Source organism: Petaurus breviceps, unplaced genomic scaffold (assembly GCF_028583685.1).
Source record: "Petaurus breviceps papuanus isolate PSGF00001 unplaced genomic scaffold, PetGlider_PUasm1.0 90683, whole genome shotgun sequence".
Lineage (NCBI taxonomy): Eukaryota > Metazoa > Chordata > Mammalia > Diprotodontia > Petauridae > Petaurus > Petaurus breviceps.
In genome coordinates, this window is record NW_027187308.1 from 5,412,852 (window position 1) to 5,436,032 (window position 23,181).

At 38.4% G+C, this 23,181-nt stretch overlaps 1 long non-coding RNA gene across 4 annotated transcripts in view; it reads right to left on the reverse strand.

Moving 5' to 3' along the window:
* Positions 1 to 4,199: 4,199 nt before the first annotated feature.
* Positions 4,200 to 23,181, reverse strand: part of LOC138144018 (uncharacterized) — a 192,238-nt gene continuing 173,256 nt past the window's right edge. For all 4 annotated transcript variants that reach the window (XR_011163848.1, XR_011163851.1, XR_011163850.1 and 1 more), the window contains 2 exons: positions 12,668 to 12,783; positions 4,200 to 4,578 (listed from right to left, as the gene is read on the reverse strand). This is a non-coding gene — a long non-coding RNA (uncharacterized lncRNA). The remainder of the gene's footprint in view (positions 4,579 to 12,667; positions 12,784 to 23,181) is intronic.

The following is a 23,181-nucleotide window of genomic DNA, read 5'->3' on the forward strand; positions in this document are numbered from 1 at the left end:
TCTCCTGCAATCGGGTTTGAAATGTTCAATAGGCAGTTGGTGATGTGGGAATGAATGGAGCTCAAGGGAGAGACTGAGGCTGAATGTACAGTTGATTCTCATCATCCATGGTAGTTATAGTCTATAAAGTCTCTTCAAACACTAAATTAGTGTCCCCGATTCTTTTAGCATGGTCGTGCATTAATAAAGACTGTTTTTCATGCTTGAGATCTAATTTTGCTCCTGAAATACTTCTCTATCTCAAGGCCACAAATAATACCTCCTTCATGGAGCCATTCCTGATTTCCCCCTGGGCCTCCAACAAAAAGTGAGCTCTCCCTCCTCAAAGTATTCCAGAGTCCTCTGTGTGAATGCTCTCTCCCTTCCTATCTCAAATTAATTTTTTTTAGATTTTTATTTATTTTGGGGGGAATGGAACCAGTTGGGGTTAACTGACCTGCCCAGGGCCACACAGTCTGTAAATATCTGAGGCTGGATCTGAACTCAGGTTCTCCTGACTGCAGGGCCAGTTCTCTATCCACTGTGCCACCTAGCTGCCCCCTTTTGCTCTTCAATGTATAGTGTTCTAAGACCTGTGATCACTAATTTTTCTTTTCTTTTTTTTTTTGAAGGGGGGAAGGCAGGGCAGTTGGGGTTAAGTGACTTACCCAAGGTCACACAGCTAGTAAGTGTTAAGTGTCTGAGGCCAGATTTGAACTCATGTCCTCCTGATTCCAGGGCCAGTGTTCTATTCACTGTGCTACCAACCTGCCCGAATTTTTCTTATTTGTATGCATTAGAGTGTGAACTCCTTGAGAGCAAGGATTCTCAGGCTTCTCTATTTGTACCCAGAGCTGAGCACAATGTTTTGCATGTAGTAAAAAACTTAATATAAGCTCATTCTTTCTATTCAGGTATCTGTGCAGTATGACCCTCCATAAACTCCTTGTGGACAAGGACAAGATGTAGTTGTTGGATTTGGTTTGGTTTTATTTTCATCATTTCTTTCTGGCATCATATACAGTACCTGTCCATATTAGGAGCTCAATCATTGTTTATTGAGTTGAATACTCAGAGCCAGGCATTCATTCCCAGGGAAGAACAATCCTGATAAAGGGATAATGTCCATTCTTAAGCTCCAGTTTGGGTTTGACCTCCCCTATAAAATACACTAATCATTGTACCTGTGTGTGTTAAAATTTGCTAGTTTATCCCAAGTCATAGAATCAAAGATCTAGGAATGGAAGGGACCTACATTTTCTAAACAAAGAGACTGAAGGTCAAGGAAGTGAAGTAACTCACATAAAATCATCAGAAACAGGATTAAAACCCACATTGGTGTTCTTGTCCGCCATTTCAATTTAGTTCAGAGAACACAGGATAGAGAGAGTCACTATACCTGGACTCTGCCACTAGCTGACTGTGTAACATGAGAAAGTCAATTCATCTGTCTGATTCTTCTGTTTCCTTATTGACAAAATGCAAATAATAGGCTACATAAGAGCTAAGATTCTTTCTCACACTATGTGTTTCAATTATAAGAAATTAAACCAGTAGGGAACAGAATATATGAGTCAATGCATAATCCAGGGAGGAATATAGAATCAGTAGAATTGTACTAAAGGAGAAAAGGGGGATCAGTAGTATAAACTATTTTTTGTATCCTATAAAACATTTTAAGCATAAATTTCAGTCAGCCAGTTATCAAGCACTGTTTAAGTGCAGTACATGGAGTATCATAGTGAGAATATAAAAGAAACAGAAAATATTTTAAAACAAGTGATAACAAAGATATAGATTTAGAGCTAGAATAGACCTTGTGGCAACCCCCACTCCCCCACCCCTCTTTATAAATGAGGAAATGGAGGCCCAGAGAGATGAAGTGATTTATCTTATGTCTTGCAACTCACACAGTCATGACTGGAATCCAGTCCAGTGCTCTTTCCTCCCACGCCAAACCACTTTGCACCTTGTCCTCAAGAGTTCCTAATCTAGGGGCAGGTAGGTGGTGCAGTGAGTAAAGCACCAGCCCCGGAGTCAGGAGGACATGAGTTCGGTTCTGGCCTCAGACATTTAACACACACACACACACACACACACACACACACACACACACAACTAGCTGTGTAACCTTGGGCAAGTTACTTAACCCCAATTGCCCTCCAATAGGCAAAAAAAAAAAGTTTCTAAACTAGGATGGACCATCCAGTGGGAAATAATTTGATAGTAGTACCTTAGTAAATAAATCAGGAAGCATTGTACCAAATTCAGAAATGAATTGCTAAAAGCACACGAAAGAGTCAGTTACAAGTAAGTTCTAAGTTCCCTGGAGGTATTAGGTTGGAGATCAGATTTTGAAAGACTTAAGGAAGACGAAACCATGGAGAAAAGTGGAAAACGTGCAAACACAGTCACTCAGTCATGGGCTATCTGGCTGAAACTGAGCACTAACGTTCTGCTGCAAGAAAGGCAAAATGAAGTTGAAAAGATGGGAGGGAAGAGTTGATGGAAGATCTTGATATGCTTTTGTAATTCTTGAGCAGGGATACGAAAGGACGAAAAAGATGTCTTTGGCAGATGACTCTCACAGCTGCATGAAAGACAGATTTGAGCAATGAAAGACAAGAGTCTGGGAGATTGGCCAGAAAGGTATTGCAGTTGTCTAGGAGTGAGGCAATGGGGAAATAGAAAGGGAGGGGTTGGTATAAAATATTGCAGAGGAAGAATCAACAATATGGAGATGCATATCCTGCATTTGTGAAGGAACACATTATAATAGCACAACGGTTTATCAAGCACGCAATCATCATCTTTCCCATACCTTTTTAGCTGGCCAGATGCCCAGTGACCTAACTCACACAGAGATCTTAAAACTTATAGTTCATCCCCCCCCTCCAGGTGCAAGATGATGAATCTGGCATAGTAATAAAAATAAAATGGTGGAGCACAGTCATGACTAGGAACTCTAACACCAGGAGCAAATTCAAATGAGCAATGTTTGGATGGGAGGAGGTGAACAAAAGTATAGTATGACCTCTCCTTTTCACATTTGAGGTACATTAGATATAAAACCTATGGGAATACTTTCCTTTTTTGTCTTGGCATAACCAGAATGTTGCAAACAGGAGTCACTTTAAAAAATGATTGATTAATTAGTTTAGGATATTGAGGAACTGGGAAACCAAAGATGCAAGAATTAACGTTGTTCAGTTGTTTCAGTCATGTCTGACTCTTTATGACCCCATTTGGGTTTTCTTGGCAAAGATGCCAGAATAGTTTGTCAATCCTTCTCCAATTCATTTTACAGATGAGGAACTAAAGCAAACAGGGTTAGGTGATTTACCCAGGGTCACACAGCTTAGTAAGTATCTGAGGCCAGATTTGAACTCAGGAGTTCAAAAGAGCAGTAGTCTATCCACTGTAACACCTACCTGCATCTGGAGTTAGGGTAGAGAAGACTAAGTCAGATATTACAGGTATTTAGGTGAAGGAAAACGATTCATGGAACTGAACTTCATTATGTTCAGCATCCTTCTCCTCTTAGCCCTATGCTTCTCTTTCCTCACTCCTAAACTTTCCTTCTTTACCTCTACATTTTTCTCTCCACCTCCCACCCCCCTTGCTGTTCCTCCAACACAACACTCTAATCTTCCAACTTCTTGCATTTTCACTGTCCAGCATGCCTAGAATTCTCTCCCTCCTCATTGTCACCCACCTCCTGGCTTCTCTGGATTCCAGCAAAAACACTACCTCCTACTACAAGCTTTTCCCAATCCTCGTTTCTGCTAGTGTTTTCCCTCTTTAAATGATCTCAGTTTTGCCCTGTATATAACTTATTTGTATATAGTTGTCTTCCCTCTTAGACTATGAGCACCTGGAAAATAGGAACTATCTTTTGCCTTTCTTTGTGCAATGTTCACAGTGTATAGTACAAAGACTAGCACAAAGTAGGAGCTTAATAAATGCTTACCGGTGGACTTCCCTTCCCTCAAACTTATAACACTCTGTTCCCTGAAGTTTTACACCGCCCTTTACTAACATATACACAAAATTCCCACCCTCTCCCTCCCTTTCAATAACTCTTACAATGGTATAACATAATATCTTGAAATAATCACATAAAAATGGGAGACTGTCTCTTTCTTCAGAAATAATTATTTTTTTTCAAATTAACAAGCATGTGTTAATGTTTGTTATCAAGCACAGTGCCTGGCACATAGTAGGTGTTTAATAAATGTTTATTGATTATCAATTAATTTTTGTTCCAATTGTATCCCCCTCCTCCACTGAAAACAATGAAAAATAAAATCCTCATAACAAATAAGCATCATAAGGCAAATCAAATTCATACATTGGCTTGTCAAGAAATATATGTCTTATTCTGCATTTTGAATCCTTCACCTCTTGGTCAGGAGGTAGATAGCACAGTTCAGCACTGGTCCTCTAGAAATATGGCTAGTCATTGGACTGATCAGAGCTCTCAAGTCTTTCAGAGATGTTTTTCTTCACATTGTAGTAGCCATACAAATTATTCTGCTCAATTAATTTGGTTGTACTCACTTTGCTCTGCATCAGCTCATCCATATCTCCTCTGGACATCTTTAATGATAAGAGAGATATTTTTCTGATTAGGTTAGTTTAAATTGAGTTCTACTTCAAAGCAGGAGGACAAATTTAAATAAACTTTATAGATACTACACACACCAAGGAATTTTAGCAGATGGTTATCCTTATCATTACCAAGCCCACACCTGAAATATTTCTAATTTTGTCAGAACTTGTATTTTGCTTAGAAAAGCTTAGAGAGTCCAGGTACGTCTACACTAAGAGGAGACATCAGAGTGAGAGTAAAAAATGGTGGCACAGTAAAATGGCCTGTGTAGCTGTTACCCAAGGATATATAGATAGGGTCAGAGAGACTCATTACCCCAGGTGTGGAAAGCCAAGCAAGAGCTGCTTTCCAGAGAACTTCAGCTGTGAGCAGCTTTAAGGTTCTGATCACACAGTATAGTGTACTCTCTATTTATTCAGTAGTAAACTAAAGCAAAACATTCACAAAAACATCACAGTATGTAATGTTTACAGAATAGTACAGCATCCACAATGTCATAACATAACAACTTATCACTAAAGTGACCACATAGTTTTCACCAAAGTGGCCATGTATTTTTAAACAAAACATATCATTCAGTAAGTCTTTAACTCAGTCATCTTTAAGGTACAAGCCTCTTTAAGGGACACAAAGTACAAAGGTCAAAGTTCTCCACCCCTAGGTCACATTGTCTTAATCTCTCAGTCAAAAAATCTTCTTTCTTCTTGATTGGAGATTAGGTTCCAATCATCCTTAACTCAATCATCCTTAAGAGGTACAAGGTGCAGAGTACAAAGTTCACCCACCCCTAGGCCACAGTAAACCATGATCTTCCTAATCAGCATTAAATACCAAAGGAGAGGTCTTTTCATCTTGACTCAAGGCTGGCTCTCAGATTCCATGATTCCTCTTCCATGGTTCCAGCTTTTGCCTGAATTTACCAACTGTCATCTGGATTCAAAGGTAGGCAGCTCTCAGTTCCTCATCCAGCTCTTCATCCAGCTTCTTGTCTAGTTCTTCATACAGTTCCATATTGAAGTTCACAGTGTCCAGTCCACCTCAAGTCCTTTACAATTTCTGCTTCTGGGAAGACAAAGCTTAACAAAACCACGGTAACATTCATACATATTGCTGGCACCATCATCAATTCACTATCTGCCTGTGAAATCAACACAAACCCACCAACAAGATCTAAGAGGTAAACACAAATCATCAGCTTAGAAATCAATACAGACCCATAAACAAGGTCTGAGAGGTCAACACAAATCATCAGTAAAGTCCCAGGACCTCCGAAATCCTCTGTCAGGACTTCTATGAACAGACGAAAAGAAAAGCCTCTTTGAGTACTTCCAGTAAGGTCCCAGGTCTTCTGTACAAAGTATAACTACAAACACACATCACCACAGACAAAACAGACAAACAGAGTCTCCTTCTCAACTCTGCCACCACAATTGTTCTCTTCTCAGTTCTGCTCTTTCCTAGTTTGGACTTCTCCTTATATATGGTCATTAACTCCTCCCTGTTCCTCCCCTTCCTGTTGCATCAGCAAGTTCCTCCCACTGTGGGTTTCACAAGTTTTGTTTCTTAACAAAGACTTGATATAATCATGAGGAAGGATTAAAAGAAACTTGAACTGAAACAAGGAGCTGAATAATTAAATAGCTGGAACAAGGCACTAAGTACTTCTTTGCTTGCCATTACAGGGTGACAATTTTTTTTTTGGCCATGAGAAATATCGAAAACTAGCTAGTATGTTGTAATCATAATGATAGCTGGTATTTGTATATGGCCTTACATTTTGCAAAGAGATTTAGATATCTCTTTTATTTAAACCTTATTATGATTTGGTGAGGTATATTCTACAGATATTATTATTCTCATTTTGGAGATGAGGAAACTGAGGTCTACAGAGGTGAAGTGACTAGGGGAATTCCATATAAAGTTCTCTTCTTGAAGTCAGAAAAATATGAGTTCAGGAAACAAACAAATTAATAAATTAAAGTTTAAAAAAATATGAGTTCAAATCTTGTTTTAAACATATCCTAGTTGACCCTTTATGAAAGTCACATAACCTCTCAGAGCCTCAGTTTCCTCATCTTTAAAATAAGGGAGTTGGACTTGATGGTCAACCAGTCAAAGAGCATTTATTATGCACTTATTATGTGCCAGGAACCCTGCTGAGTGCTGGGGGTACAAAGAAAAGTAAAATTAATCCATTCCCTGACAAATTTCTTCTTCTTATTATTATTATTAGTTTGCTTTTTGGAGGGGGGAAGGTAGGGCAATTGGGGTTAATTGACTTGCCCAAGGTCACATGGCTAGTTTTTGTTTTAAGTGTCTGAGACCGGATTTGAATTCAGGTCCTCCTGACTCCAGAGCCAGTGCTCTATTCACTGCGCCACCTAGCTGTCCCCCTAACAAAACTCTTAATGGATTTCTAAGGTCCTTTCCAGTTCTAAACCTTTGCTTTTCACTTGTCACATGGTCCATGTGTCCAGCTAGAAACAATCAGAAGCAGGATTCAAATTCAAGTCTTCCTGATGTGAGAATTTATTCACTGACTCTTGTCCAGCACTATAACTTTGTCTTGGCTGTCTCCCTATGATAGCAGCTGACAATCAACACTGTCATGTTTGCAGAAAACTTTTCAGACATTATTTCATTTCACCCTGTGAGGGTTTTTTGATCAGATTCAGTAAAAGAAGTACTCTCATCAAGAAATCACTGATCAGTGAAACATCAAAGTAAATGTTCCTTTTAATAAGTCCATCATTTATTATTTAGTGAAAGACTGAATTTTCTCTTCACACCTCTCAATGCCTTAGGAAATCCAATATTAGCATGTTGAAATAATGAAAAAGAGGAAAACGTGGTATTTAATCAAATAAGACACATCAACACCAAACCTGAATGAGGATGCACTTTGCCATCCCCACCACCACAAACAAACACACAATGAGAATGTTTTCTGATGACTGCATAATAGTTGTAGTTAATGTTTTCACTTCAATTGTATCAAAATAGACTGTAAGAATTAAATATTTCTCAGTTCAGTTTCTCTCTTGGAAAAAATAGGATGAAATTCTTTATTATAGAATTTTTGTGAACATTTTAAGATATAATGATCATTGCACAATATTTGATCATTCATACATTTTCAGTAGTCAAACAAATATTTATTGGGTATCTACTTTTTACAGAGCTCTACCTCTGCTTCCAATTCATTATTTGCAATAAGGTTGTCCCTTCCACATCATGGGAGTTAGGGGAGTCATGCTTCCACAATCTGGAAAATCCATGTAAAAGTTTTTGTCCTTTGGTTCATACCAAAGAAGTCTGATTTTCTTCTTCTTCTTTAATGGGGTGTTTAGAGTACCTTATTGTAAAATTTGGGTTAAGTATTTGGTCATAGGCTCTGTGTGGTCTAAATCCCTGGCTTCCTTTAAGTCCCATCTTCTGGAGGAAGCCTTCCCCAACGCCCTTTAATTCCAGTCTTTCACTCTATTGATTGTTCCCTCTTTTTCTTCTGTATAGCTTGCCTGTACATATTTGTTTCCTTGTTATCTCTCTGGTTAGATTGTGGGCTCCTTGAGGGCAGGGACTGTTTTTTACTTTTCTCTATATTCTCAGTGCTCAGCATCGCGCCGGACACAGTCAACACTTAAGACATGACACTGACTGACTAACATATGACAGTGTTACCTACATCTGGACTCTACCACAAGCCAGCTACGTGACCTTGGAAAAATCGGGTCATTTTCCTGGGTCCTATGTTTTCTTGTCTGTAAATTACTGGACTAAATTAGATCTAAGACACCTTTCTAACTGTTTCAAATATAAGAAATTAAACCTAGATTGAGGGGCAGAGGGACAGAATACATGATTTGATATCAACTCCATGCAGAATCAGTAGAGTAGCACTGGGAAGCCCCTATTTAGCAATGCCCACATTTCATCTCTTTTCTACCTATACTATTTTAAATTTTGATTGGGACTTCTGGCTTCAATTGGAGTTATACATTAAAAAAAAACAACACAACTAGACCTGTAGTTTTATTGGCATACAGAACTTTCAGAGAAAAAAATGTTGTCTACCAATGCAGGACAGCAACTGCTTCCAGAATTATCTGGGGTCAAATGTCTTGTGCCAGGTTACACAGACAGTATGTTCCCCTTCTGCCATTGCCATAAAGAGGCAAACCAATCAAAGTTGTATTGGAGCCTGGACTTAGAGTCAGGAAGACCTGAGTTCAAATATAGATTCAGACATTTACCAACTGGGCAAAATCACTTAAACTTCTGTCTACCTCAGTTTCCTCATCTGTAAAAGAGGGATATAAATAACACCCACCTCCTAGGATTCTTTGTTTTGGGGATTTCAGGATTTTTTGTTTTGTTTTTTTTAAGGGAGAGGCAAGGCAATTGGGGTTAAGTGACTTGCCCAAGGTCACACAGTCAGATTTGAACTTAGGTTCTCCTGACTCTAGGACTGGTGCTCTATTCACTGAGACTCCTAGCTACCCCAACCTCCCAGGATGCTTGTGAGAATCAAATAAGATCATACTCATAAAGCACTTAACATAGTGTGAGGCACATAGTAGGCACTAAATAAGTGCAGGTGTAGTAACTGTCCATTTTGTGAACATCCCCCATTTCTCTCCATCATAGGAAAGTTGCCAAAAAAACAAAAAACAAAGCCCACCTAGGCAGCAAACCTGCCAAGTAAACCTGCGCAAACCTGCTACCTGAAGCCCATAGTGCACCCCCCCCCACTTCTGTTCAGTTCTCAAAATAGATTTGGGAACTTTCCAGTTGGGCAACAAACTGACCACTGGGCAACAATTGTTAGGCAATGAACTGATCGCTACCTTTTGGCTTCTGTATTTTCCCCACTTGTGTAGCAACTGACTAAGTTATAGTTTTCCCCAGTAATAGCTATATTGTGACTTTTGTCTATATTAACCCCGAGATGTATATGCTCAGGGCTGCCTGATTTGGGTACATGACCCCTGGCAATCCCTGTGTTAATTATGCTCCACTATTAAAACTTCATTTAAGGGGCGGCCAGGTAGCACAGCGAGTAAGAGCACCGGCTCCAGTGTCGGGATGACCTGAGAATCAAATCTGGGCACCCACCCAGAAACACCTTGCCAAGTAACCTTGAGCAAGTTACTTAACCCCAATTGCTTAGGAGCAGCCAGGTGGCTCAGCAAATAAGAGCACCAGCTCCAGTGTCGTGATGACCTGGGGATCAAATCTGGGCTCAGGTACTTAGCACCACACCCAGAAATAATTGGCTGTGTAACCTTGAGCAAGTTACTTAACCCCGATTGCTTAAAAAATAAGTAAATAAATAAATAAATAAAGTGAAAGAAAAAAATGATTAATGGTCTCATCTCACTATTTCACATTATAACACATTTTTTCTCCCTTCCCCCTTCTCCAATTGGTGAGTTCTTCCTCCTAGAACCTCCATTTTGAAGATGTACTCAGATCAGTCACTGATTTTGCCCACTCCTTTTTCAGGTCCCTTCTATTTAATTATTCTCCCATTAAAATGTAAGCTCCCTAGGGCATGAACTATGAAGTATGTATGTATGTATGTATGTATGTATGTATTGGTTTGCATTTGTTTGCCCATCACCATTGACTTGACTTGGGACTTGAACTCGATCTTCCTGATTCTAATCTACTCGCTAGCTATATGATTTTTCCCAATATACACAGTAAGCCCACATTTACATAGCATTTTACATTTTACAAGTCACTTTCCTTTCAATTAAATTCTGAGGTAGGTGGTACAAGTTACATTATCATTATTTTACAAATTAGTAAGAGTTTACTATGAAGGAAGAGAGATGAGAAACTGCCTGAATCCCTACTGAAGTCCTATCCTTACCCTGTTAGAATCCTAGGATAAACCCAAGCATCTCACTGGGACCTAGGAAAGGGACCAGAAGGTACCAGAAATTTGGAGACTCAGAGAAGGGAGGTGATAGCCAGGGACTGAATGGAAGACTCCCAGAAGAAAAGGAAATGATGACTTCCCCTAAGTCACAGGCTGAGCTATATCTCATAGCTCTGGTTGCTTCTTGCCAGTTAGAGCTCTGTATTTAGGATTTTATGCCTAAGAGTGAAATATTAGGACTTTTCTGTGAATCTTGGCCATCTAGAACATGAATCCTCTTGTGTCAAACCCAACATAAAATTATTTTAGAATGTTTTCCACAAATCATGGGAAATGAATTGGTATTTCAGTAGGTACCTCAGATCCAAGTGAAAGGGTTATAAAATAGAATTGATGTACTATAGAGGATAAATCAACAAGTTATGCAATAAATGATTCTTCCTTTTTTATCAGTTAAGAGACCCAAATACTACTAGACAACTTTTTATGAAACTGCTTAAGTAAAGGAATGACTGTCAAACAGCTCAGAGTTCTCTCACCTCAAACTGCTGTGTAATTTTATTGATTTTGTCCCATGTTCATTTACTTTGGCTTATTATTGAGACAGGAAATGCTGGGGAAAGTCTTAAAGACATTGGAAAGTGGCATGTCACATGATTTCTTCCCGATTCTGTTTCTGTTTTACTTGGTATGACATTAGGATACGTTTACCTCTTGGATGTAATTCCACAAGGCTGATTATACAGTTTGCTCCAAAGTCCTTGGCTTATTGTGCCTCTTTTCCTGCATATCTCCTGTCTTCCCAACATCAGCTGGCTGCTATCCACCACCTGATGGTGTGAGCACAAATGGGACAGGTTTCCCAAGTAGTCAATTAACAAACCCCAGAACCCATGTACAGGATGGGGATGTCAGGGTACACAGCAACCAGAGATTAGTGGGGTTTTTTTTTAATCTCAACTACTTGTTCTTGTTTGGCACCACTAGTATCTGAGCTTAAAAGAAAATTTTAATGAAATTGTACTTGCAAATAGTGACATCTGCCCCAAAGAAAATTTCTAATTTTTTTTAAATACCAGGAGAGAACACAAGAACACACAGATAAGATGGACAGTTTTGAAAGTAAAGTATGAAAACTCCTTTGTCCCATTCTGCCTCCTCTTAATCCTATTTTTTCTTGCATTTTAATAATATAACTCTCTTTGTGTTTATCTGACATGTACAGTCATCTGTAATCTGGTTTCAATATTATTTTGTTGGTGTAAGGAATGGCAGCTGTCCTCCACTGAGGCCACCATCTTGTCTGAAAGTCCCAATTCTGACTCCTTCAGGTGAGTCCTTGGCTCACATCTTGTCTACATCTTGTGGTCGGGTATTTCTAGCATTCCTTGGGAGCTGGGAGTGATTCTCTAGTGACATTGACTAGAGCCCAACTGGTGTTCTTACTCCCAAGATTATCAGTTGAGAATCATTTAAATAGGCAGTCATAAAAAGCTTTTAGAAAGCAGCACTTACTAAGGGGATATCATTCCCACACAAGTCTATGACATATTCTTCCCCAAGTACATAAGAGTCCAGCAAAAAGTAGGTTCATGCTTGGAGAGCACATATAGCAAAGGGGTAGCTCACAATTCCTGCTTGATGGAAATCCTTTTTTCTCATTCATGGGGCGCTCAAAAGTTTCCCCCTAAGTGTGATCACTTTGTGAACATGCAGCCTTGGCACCTGATAGAAACACTATTGTTCACTGGTCCAGGGATTCCACTAGGATACTACTGGTGGGAAGATGAGAAGATGAGAAGTCCAATATCTTCCAGACTCTTCAAGTTTGCAAGGTCCTCTTCTGGCCAAAGCAGGAGGGTGAAAGGAGATCTGGCTAGCATCAAAGCTGAGGCCTCTTTCTGCCATGGTTCCTCCTCAGAAATGTACTGGAAAACCATTTCTGCTCCTGCCCTTCAAGTGACTCTATTCTCTAGCCTGATAATTTATATTATCTTAATTATAATAATTAAGATAATAATAATAATTAATATAATTTATATTATCTTAATTATAAAGTTATATTAATATAATTAACTGGACCATGTTATATACAACTGCTAACTCTAATCCTAACACTTAACAAAGAACTTTCTTTGAAACAAAGAAAAAATCTTTTGGAAAAAAAATTTTTTTCTAAATCTACTCACCAAGATTGTGTTTTCCCATCTTCGTATCTCTGTGGTCTTGTCAACTCATTAGATCTTAGTCAGCAGAGCTGGAAAAGGGACTGGGGACAGGATAATCCCAGATGTTGTACATGATCCTGTTTGGTGGAAAGAATTAAAGGAGAAATTTGTTTGAAACAATGAGTAGGGTTTCTTCCACCTATCTGAACATAATTATGCATTGGTAGAAGAAATTTTCATATTGTTAAAATCACATATATGAACTAAAACAATAATTATTCCCTGGTCTAATATAAGCTTCTTGAAAACATGGGCTATCTTGTTCTTTGCCTTTGAATCCCAAGGGCCTGGCAGTTCTTTGCACAAAATAACAACTTTATAAATCTTTATTAAATTGAATTTGTGTTCAATAGTTTTCATAATATGACACACTTCATTCAGTTCAATCATTTAATAAACATTGAATGAATGTCAGATTGATTGTGGAGGAGGTCAAAATCCACCCAAATTCTACAGGTTATTCTTTTAACTGGAAAGTCATTCTTTTCATTGGTCTTTCACATCCTCCCAGTATACACTGACTACTGCAGCCCTGCTAATTTTCAGTTGTTCTTTTGGGGAAGATTTGGAGTGGGGGTGGGGTGGGAATGAGACTTCGGAGGAGCAGCACAGTTACAGTATTAACATATCCCCATTGATCTGGTTTTGATTAGAGTAGACAGACTTAAAAGGACTACCGTTCCCTGGCCTGTCTGCTAAAACTTCTAATGAAAAACAGGAAATACAGAGACATATAAAGAGTTAAAATACAATTGTTGGCAATCTCATTAACCATCAGAACAGTAATTGTGAAAATCCACAGAGTGAATTTTTCCCCTCTTGGGGAAAAAGTAAGATGGGGTGCTTTTTTGGCAAAGGATGTTAAGCACTTTGATTAGAGAAGTAGGGTATTTCCTGTCTTCCTTATCAACTGTAAAAATTTCTGTAGAGGATTTTACAATGAGGGAAAAACTGCCTAGAATCTTTGTTCAACAGTATTACTGATGGTCCCTAAGAGCTCCCTGACCTCTGCTTAGGGAAACCATTAGGCTGTTCTGCACAGAAAGTAGCCTAGAATTCAAATGCAGTACCTATGCAGGCAGCGAACACTGCAATCACATAAAAGATCTCACTCATCTACTGAAAAACAGTTTGTGGGCTCTCTCCAGGAATAGGTTTTTTTAAAAATTCCTTTAGGCATGAAGTGTACAAGATGATGAATATCTCTCACTGCCCTTTTCATTGCTCCTCTCAAACATGTTACAAACATGAGTCCTCTCAGGTTTATAATGAAATCATAAAATGGTTTCTTACACCATAATTAAAGACAACAAGAAGACTTTCTCCTATAATCTCTGTCTGAGTTGCAATTTTCTTGATTTGGGTGCACTTACTAAGCTTTCAATTACTACGCAAACTCTCAGGAGCTACCTCAGCTTTAACAGAGGGTTGGGACATCAGCAATTTGCAGTCATGACTAATCCATCCAGCAGTCAACAAGCTTTTAATCAGAGCCATTTCTACTGGAGAGACAAAGATAAAAGTTTAACAGCCCCTGACCTCAAAGAGTTTGCATTCTAATAGGGAAAACAACATGTACAATTCTAAATAGGCAGAGAAAATGTAAGAAATTAATCCAAAGTGGTTTGGGAAGGAAGGGTGCTAATAGTTGTGGGGATCTGAAAGATGGTGAGGAAGGTGGTCCTTAAACTCCAAGATGCAGAGGTAAGGAAGGATAACATGTCAGGCCTGGGCCATGGACAGTGCAAAGGCTTGCAAAGGATGCAGCACATGGATGGAAATTGTGTGTATTAGAAGACAAGAATGGTAGTAAGAGGTCGGGTTGTGAAGAGTTTTAAAGAGAGGAGTTTATATTTGATGCTAGGAGGAATAGAGAACCACTGCAGTTTATTGAGGAATGGGATGGCATGGTAATAACTTATATTTTTGGAGGCTGAGTGAAGAATGAGCTTGAGTGGGGAGAGATAAGTTCAGGAGATGAAATTAGAGGTTATTACAATAGTTGGAAGCAAGAGATGATGAGGGAGTGAAATCTGGTGTGTAGAAATGTGAAAAGGGGGGATTGGTGTTAAAGATGTTTGTTGTTGACAGAAAAGACATGATTTGTCAACAGATTGTATATATGCAGTCAGTGAGAATGAGGAACTAAGGATAAACACTGAATTGTGAATTTGTGAAAAAAGGAAACAAAAATTCATAGAGTGGGATCCTTCTATGACCCCGAGGTAGAGGGAAGAACCGACATCCACATTACAGAAGAACCTTGATTTTATCTGTGTATTCAATGATTTTCTGATTCAGGAGTCAGAGAACTCGGATTTTATTTATGGTTTAATAGTAAAAATGTCCTGTAGGATAGTTCTAGTATACTAATGGAGCCAAGATGAGGTATGAGAGAGAATCGATCATAATAAAATGAGTCAGAAAATTTGGGTTTGAATCCTGGCTCCAAAATGCTATCTTTGTAACTTTGTACAAGTGCTTTAACTGCCCTGAGCCTCAGTCTCTTCATCTGTAAAATGGGGAGAATAATTCAGCTACCTCTCATGCAGATATGTTGCGAGGAAATCCTTTAAAATTGTAAAATGCCATACCAATCAATTGTAAATATTAAGTACCTACTATGTGCTAGGCACCTGGCTAAATACTCAGAATACAAAAAGAGGAAGAAGACAGTCTCTGCCCTCAAGTAGCTTACAATCTAATGGGGGAGACAACATGAAAACAAAGATTTAAAAAGCAAGCTATATACAGGATAAATAGGAAATATTTAAAAGAAGTAAGGCACTGGAGTTGAGGAGTGAGGGAAGGTGGGATGTTATTTGGACCTTAAAGGAAGCCAGGGATGTCAGTAGAAAGAGCGGAGGAGAGAGAATGGTCAATGAAGAGGGGATGGCAGAAGCCACTGAAGTTGGTTGAGTAGGGGAGGTGACATGACTGGACCTGTGTTTTAAGAAATTCATTTTAGTGGCTGAATGGAGAACAGATTAGAGTAAGGAGAGACTTGAAACAGACAGACCCACTAGCAGGCTATTGTAATAATCAAGATCTACACTAGAGCAGCTACAGTGTCCGAGGAAAGAAGGAGGTGTATTTGAGAGATATTGCCAAGGTGAAAATGATGACAGATATGGGGGTAGAGGCGGGAGAGATACTAAGGAATCCAGGGTGACTCTGAAGCTGAGGATGGTGTTGCCTTTTTCAGTAATAGGAAAAGTAGGAGGCAAGGAGAGTTTAGGGGGAAAGATAGTAAATTCCATTTTGGACATATTTAGTTTAAGATGTCCATGTGTTGAGTTTTGGGGTTTAGGGGTATTCAAGACCCCGAAATACTAACACACTGGGTACTGCCAAATGAATTCAACTTAAGACTTCTCTCAGCCAAAGAAAAGCAAAGTTTATTAAATATTCGCCATAATGGGTAGATTCTCAAGGAGCCTGAGTATTTGTGACGTTCCTATTGACAAGCAGGGTCAGAACAATCTGACTCAGACTGAGTCTGAGCTAGATTGGATCTGAGCCACTTCATGGAGGAAAGAGGGATCTTAAATACAGAAGATTGTGGGAGGGACCTAGGGGTGGTCTAGAGGAGGGATCTGAGGAGGATCTTGATGGGACTGAGGTTAGACTCCAGGAACCAAGAGAATAGGATTTTGATGGGATCAAGGGGGGGGGGGGGCCAATGGAGAGCTAGGCTAGTTTAAGAGTAACAAAGGTTCAGTCCTAGTGATAATGGAAGATGTTTGGCCTCTGAGGAATGCCAGATTGTGTAGGAAGATTCAAGGGGTTCCCAGAGCTTATACTCCATCATATAGACATCATCTAGTTAGAGATGTCTGAAAGGCAGTTGGAGACATGAGATTTAAAGTAAGCAGAGAGATGGGAGCTATTATTTTTAATAGTATTTTATTTTTTCCAATTTCACATAAAGACAAATTTTAACATTTTTTTAAATTCTGAATTCCAAATTTGCTGCCTCCCTCACCTTTTCCTTCCCTAAGACAGTAAGTAATTTGATATAGGTATATCTGTGCAATCATGAAAAACATATTTCCATATCAGTCATGGTGTGAAAGAAGAAACAGACCAAAAGAAAAAAAATGAAAAAAAAATAAAGAAAGTGAAAATAGTACACTTTGATGTGCATTCAGAGTCCATTGGTTCTTTCTGTGGTTGTGGATAGCATCCCAAGTCCCTTGGAATTGTCCTGGATCATTGTATGATTGAGAAGAACTAAGTCATTCATAGCTGACCAGCATACAGTGTTGCTGTTACTGTATACAATATTTTCCTGATTATGCTCACTTCACTTTGTATCTGTTCATGTAAGTGTTTCCAGGTTTTGCTGATATCTGCCTGCTAGTCATTTCTTATATCACAATATTATTCCATTATATTCATGTACCACAACTTGTTCAGTCATTCCCCAATTTATGGGCATCCCCTCAAGTTTCTAGTTCTTTGCCACCACAAAAGGAGCTGCTATATTTTTGTACAAGTAGGCCCTTCCTGGCCCACCCCTCCTTTTTAAAATATCTTTGGGAAACAGACCTAGTAGTAGTAGTATTGCTGGATCAAAGGGATCCAGTTTTATAGCCCTTTGAGCATAGTTCCAAATTGCCCTCCAGAATGGTTGGATAAATTCAGATTTCCACCTACAGTGCATTAGTGTCCCAATTTTCCCACATCCCCTCCAACATTTATCATTTTTCTTTTCTGTTATATTAACCAATCTGAAGGGTATGAGGTGATACTGCAGAGTTGTTTTAATTTGCATTTTTCTAATCAATAGTAATATAGAGCATTTTTTCAAATGATTATAGACAGCTTTGATTTCTTCATCTGAAAACTGCCTGTTCAAATACTTTGATCTTTTATTAATTAGGGAATGACATATTCTTATAAATTTGCTCCACTTCTCCACATACTTGAGAAATGAGGCCTTTATAAAAGACAATTGCTGTAAAAATTGTTTCAGTGGGAGCCCCTGAGAACCACTCAGCTGGCATGGCCCTCACCATTTCTCCCACCTACTTTTTCAACCTCAAATTAGTGTTAAGTTCCTTATTTCTCTGCTCTTCATTCTTATTTCCCTGTTCCTCATTCCTCACTCCTTATTTAGATAATTAAGAAAATACTTTCACTTTACTGGTGCCATGAATACCATGGCAGTCTCCCATTGGTATCACCCTGACTCTTTTTCTCAAACAATTTATGAATGAGCCAGGGCCTGTGATCCACACCCCACCCCCCACTGCATGTATCCCTGCACCAAGGCTGTCCCTGAGAAGCAGCTGTTCTCCTCCCCTATAAGCAGCAATAGTTTGTTAAAATTCTATCTGTGTAGGCTGACACTGTTCATCTGCACTCATCTACAGTACAATTATAATCTTAATATAAAAAACAAACGGTTCTTAACTCTAAGATGGCTTTTCTATTAACCATTATTGATTTGTTTTTTGGTATAAGAATTATCCATCTAGGAATCTCAATCCTCTTGGGGTAAAGGTGACCCTAAGTTCTCATGGACTTTGTAAGCAAGTTCTGATAGCATGTGCCAAACTAGAAAGATCCCAAGTATGGGCCAGGTGACTGACTATACAACTGCTACCTACAGTTAAATTTAAAAAGATTTATCACTATGTTGACTGTTGAATGGTGAATTTTTGTCCACAGCTACTCATAATAATAACAAACATTTATTTAGCCCTGTAAGGTTAACAAGATATCCGTGTGTATACACACACATACACACACATATACACATATGTGGTTCTTGTTAAACCATTTTTCAGTCATATCTGACTGCATGAGCCCATTTGAAGTTTTCTTGGCAAAGAGTCTGAAGTGGTTTGCCATTTCCTTCTTCAGAAATTGAGGCAAATAGGGTTAAGTGACTTGCCCAGGGTCACACAGCTAGTAAGTGTCTAAGGCCAGATTTGAACTCAGGAAGATGAGACTTCTTTATTCCAGGCCTAGAACTCTATCCACTGTGCCACCTAACTGCCCATTCTATATATATACAGACACACATGTACATATATGTTTTATGCATATGTATAATATACATATATAAAATTTAACTTAAGCCTCATAAAAACTCAGAGGCAGGTACAAACCATATTATTATTATCTTTTATTGATAAGAAAACTGATGTTCTAAGAAGGTAAGTGACTTGACCACACTAGTTTGTCACAAAGATAATAAGTGTTAAAGGTGGACCTTGAACCTCAGTCTTCTCTCCAAACTGAGCACTCTACCTATATTGACAAAATCCTGAGTCCTTAAAACATTCAAGAAGTTTCTACGCTGTCTCCACAGGCCCTGCTCTGATGTTTCATTGAGGTGTGGAGGCTAACCTCTATATATTCTTAAAGATTATGCAAGTAAAGTGATATTTCATAGGTTATAGCGAACTAGAAAGGCTTCCAGACTGTATTTCTAGTGCAAGGTCCAATATGAGTACAGAGAGATTCATAATCAACTAGGGGATGAAGTCTCTGACCATAGCAACCCACGGAACACATTAAGATCCCAAATGGTCCTTAGCACTACCTGGTCCCCTTCTGCTTTTCACGAGGACAGCAACAGAGACAGGGTGAAAGGACTCCAGGCACTAAAAATCACAGTTTTTGAGCTATCTACAAACATTAACTATTTATCTTTTAAATTTAAGATCTTTGTTCAGTAGCTAGCAATTGATACAACCCTGGAGGAATTAAAACACATCTGTAGGAATATACTTGCCACATATAGAAGAAAAACTATAAGGCAGCTACATGGAAAGGTGGCTTACAGGTTCTCCTGGGTAGGTTTGGGGCGGGGGGGTAGAAATGGATAAAGGAGTTAATAGAATTCATTTCATTGTGTGTAAAAAAATAATAAAAAACATAATTTCATGGGAGATTTTTCCAATTTGCCTTTATCTGTCAATCAGAGCAAAGATTAATAATCATATTAGAAAAATGGAAAAAGTTGAAAAGATGATACATTGAATTACAACTAAATCAACATAACCTATTTTAAAAGACTGTTGATTCTGAAAATGAATAAAAATAAAGATGTTCATTCTGATTGTCACCATTATTAGAAAAGTCTGAAGGGTATAGAACAATTACCATAAGTAGGAGGCCAACATAGCCTAGAAACCACCTCACCCAGTGCACGATTGTCATGGCAGCCAAGAACACCACTGGTTTAGAGTATGGACCCATTTGCAAAGATTATGGGATGATAGAAAAATTACAAATATCATCTCACAAAAAAGAGAAAAGCACTGAGAGAAAACTAAACTTTCAGCAGGTGGCAGAAAGCACTAAGAATCACACAGTTTCTAAATTACCTACAGAAATGAATTCAATTGTTGGTACTCTAGGGAACACATTGTCATTCTCACCATAGCTAAAACCAGAAGGCATAAGGAAGTTGTAACTAAATGGAAAATAGACCACAGATTCTCCTTGGAGAGACAAGTAAAGAAAAGTATAGAATTGGTTCTGCCATGCATTCAAAGACAACAAGAAATATCAGTTAATGCTACACTTGGTCAGTTACCTTTCACTGCAAGATCATGATGAACATAAAGAAAACAGTAAGAACAACCTCATAAAGATAATTATTGATTATATACCTATAGAGGGTTAAGGCAAGTCTTCAAAGAATTCTATTGTTGTAAGTCATTTCAGTTGTGTACAACTCTTCATGGCCCCATTTGGGGTTTTCTTGGCAAAGATACTGGAATGGTTTGCCATTTCCTTCTCTAGCTCATTTTATAGATAAGGACACTGAGGCAAACAGGGTTAAGTGACTTGCCCAGTCACTCAGGTCTTCCTGACTCCAGACCTTCCATTCTATCCGCTGCGCCACCTAGCTGCCAAGAATTATGTAATACCCTCCAAATTTAACCAACAAGCTTTTGTCCTCAGCAACTTCAGTGTGAAAAGATTAGGGAAGGAACAAAAAAAAAAATGTAAACTATGTTTCCAGGTCAACATATGAAAGAGACCAAAGGCTTGTAGACGTCACCAAACTCTCAGGACTATATGTCATGAATCATCTTTTCGATAAGATAATTGGATAAAAAATGTGAAAACCTGTCAACATTTCTATAATGATTTTTTGCTTATTAATGACAATAGAGTCACCATCTTTGAACTTAAATGACATAATTCTTTATGTGCTGAATGAAGAAATAGAAATGGAACTAATGAAAACAAGAAAAGTAGTTGGACTAGACAAAATATATAAAAAACACATCCATGCTGGAGGTGACAAAATTTTGAGGTTATTGAGAGATCAATTGTCAAGATATCTGAAAGGAAATTATAGAAAACATTTGAAAAACTCAAAGATGCTATCACTACTGGAAGAAGGCAATTGGTAACATCAATAACTACCAACCTACATACCTACTTTCTTGTCTCTACAAAATCTTCCTAAGAATCATTGAAACATGTATCATGGAAATCTTTGATTTACAGATATAAGAAGGAAGGGAACAGGTATGTTTTAATAAATGGTATTCTTTAGGAGACCACTTTTCTACAGTCACATAGTTGAATGAAAGGTTTAGAAAAAAATAAAATCCCATTTTTTTAACCATAAGAAAGCATTTGATTCAGTAGAGCAAAATATGGCCTTCAAGTCTCTTCAAAGTGCCTCCCATGAATATGTTAAAATCATACAAGATTTCTTGGTAGATGCAACAACAAAGGCAACTTTTTTGATGACTTTCTAGTTTTTGTTGTTTAGTTGTTTCAGCCATGTCTGACTCTTCATGACCCCATATTTGAGGTTTTCTCAGCAAAGATACTGGAGTGGTTTGCCATTTCTTTCTCCAGATCATTTTTTGTGACTTTCTAATTATTTAATATCAAAAGCATAAAACAGGAACACGAAGATCCACAAAAGCTGTGTGCCACCATCAGGAAGAATATTCAATACAGAGTCCAAAAGGAAGAAGAATTCCTTATAGATGATAATAATAATAGCTGACATTTATATAGCATTAACTATGTGCTTGGTACTGTGCTAAGGACTTTACAAATATGACCTCATTTGATCCTCATAACAATCCTAGGAGGCAGGTGCTTTTGTCATCCCCATTTTTACAGATGAGACAAACAGAGATTGAGACTTGCCCAGGGTCGTCCTTACTCCAGGCCAAGAACTCTATCCACTTCACCACCTAGCTGCCTTTATAGATGGTTATAAAACAAACAAAAAAAAAACAAAAAACCCTCCAGACATTCTTATTTGCAATTCATCATTGTTCAGATCAGATCAAGGTCCCCAAAACTGCAGAAACTCCTGACAAATATTCAGAGGAGGAAAAAACTAAGGAAGAGCACATGTTGCCCAGTTTATGGCACAAAGTTGATTGGGCAGACCATTAAGTTAGTCTTGGACAAGTACTTCAGGAGAAGTGAACTAGGCCCAGAATTGAAGATTAGGGAGAGAGTAAACTGTATTACCTGGTGCTTAGTGTTGAAGTTCTCTATTGATCGATTGCAGAGTACATAAGTTTGGGTTGGGGAGGTAAGGTATAAGAAGACTGGAAAGGTAGGAGGGGGCTAGATTAGGAAGGGCTTTGAATACAAAACAGAATACACCAGTCAGTTGTTAAATGTTCACTTTGAACATTTATTCCATGGAAATTGACAACCACTACAAATCAGGACTTTGTTGTTTTGTTGATTGTCTAGACTTAAGAAAGTGATAAAGAAAACATTAATAATGCTAAATAATCTTAAAAAGAATGTCATTCATACTTCTTTTTCCTGAAAGATGGTTGTTAAGTATTTACCAGAACACCACTGCTTACACATCTCAGTATTTCTACTGTCCCCAAAGAGTCTTTATAATTAAGGTTGCGATTCTCTATTTTTCTTGCCTCTTTTTTTTGAAACAAGAATCTGGAAATTTACTTGGTAGCCTCAGCTTAACTGCTCTTTCTTTACCATAATCTTGACCAACTCCTAAAGTTAGCTCTCCTAAGGAGTCTAGAGAAGTCCAGTCAGATCTTCCATCAACAGGACTTTATGTGGTTCAGTCAGCTGTCATAATTCTGTTACCACAAAGTAGAACTCACAGCAAACCGATCTTTTACCGTCTGCTTTTCTTTCTCAAACCAGAGAGAAGATAAAAGAGTAAGCATCAACTTCATTTTTCTCAAACTACATATGGTGATGAAGGGCAGTAACTGAAACTGCAGCAGAGTTCTGCTGTCCTCCAATCGGGGACCTTTCCTTCAGTCAATATGCAAAGTGGTGCTTCTCCTCCAATCAGCAACCTTTCCTTCAGTCAATATTCAAAGTGGTGCTTCTCCTCCAATCAGCAACCTTTCCTTCAGTCAATATGCAAAGTGGTGCTTCTCCTCCAATCAGCAACCTTTCCTTCAGTCAATATGCAAAGTGGTGTTTCTCCTCTAATCAATAACCTTTCCTTCAGTCAATATGCAAAGTGGTGTTTCTCC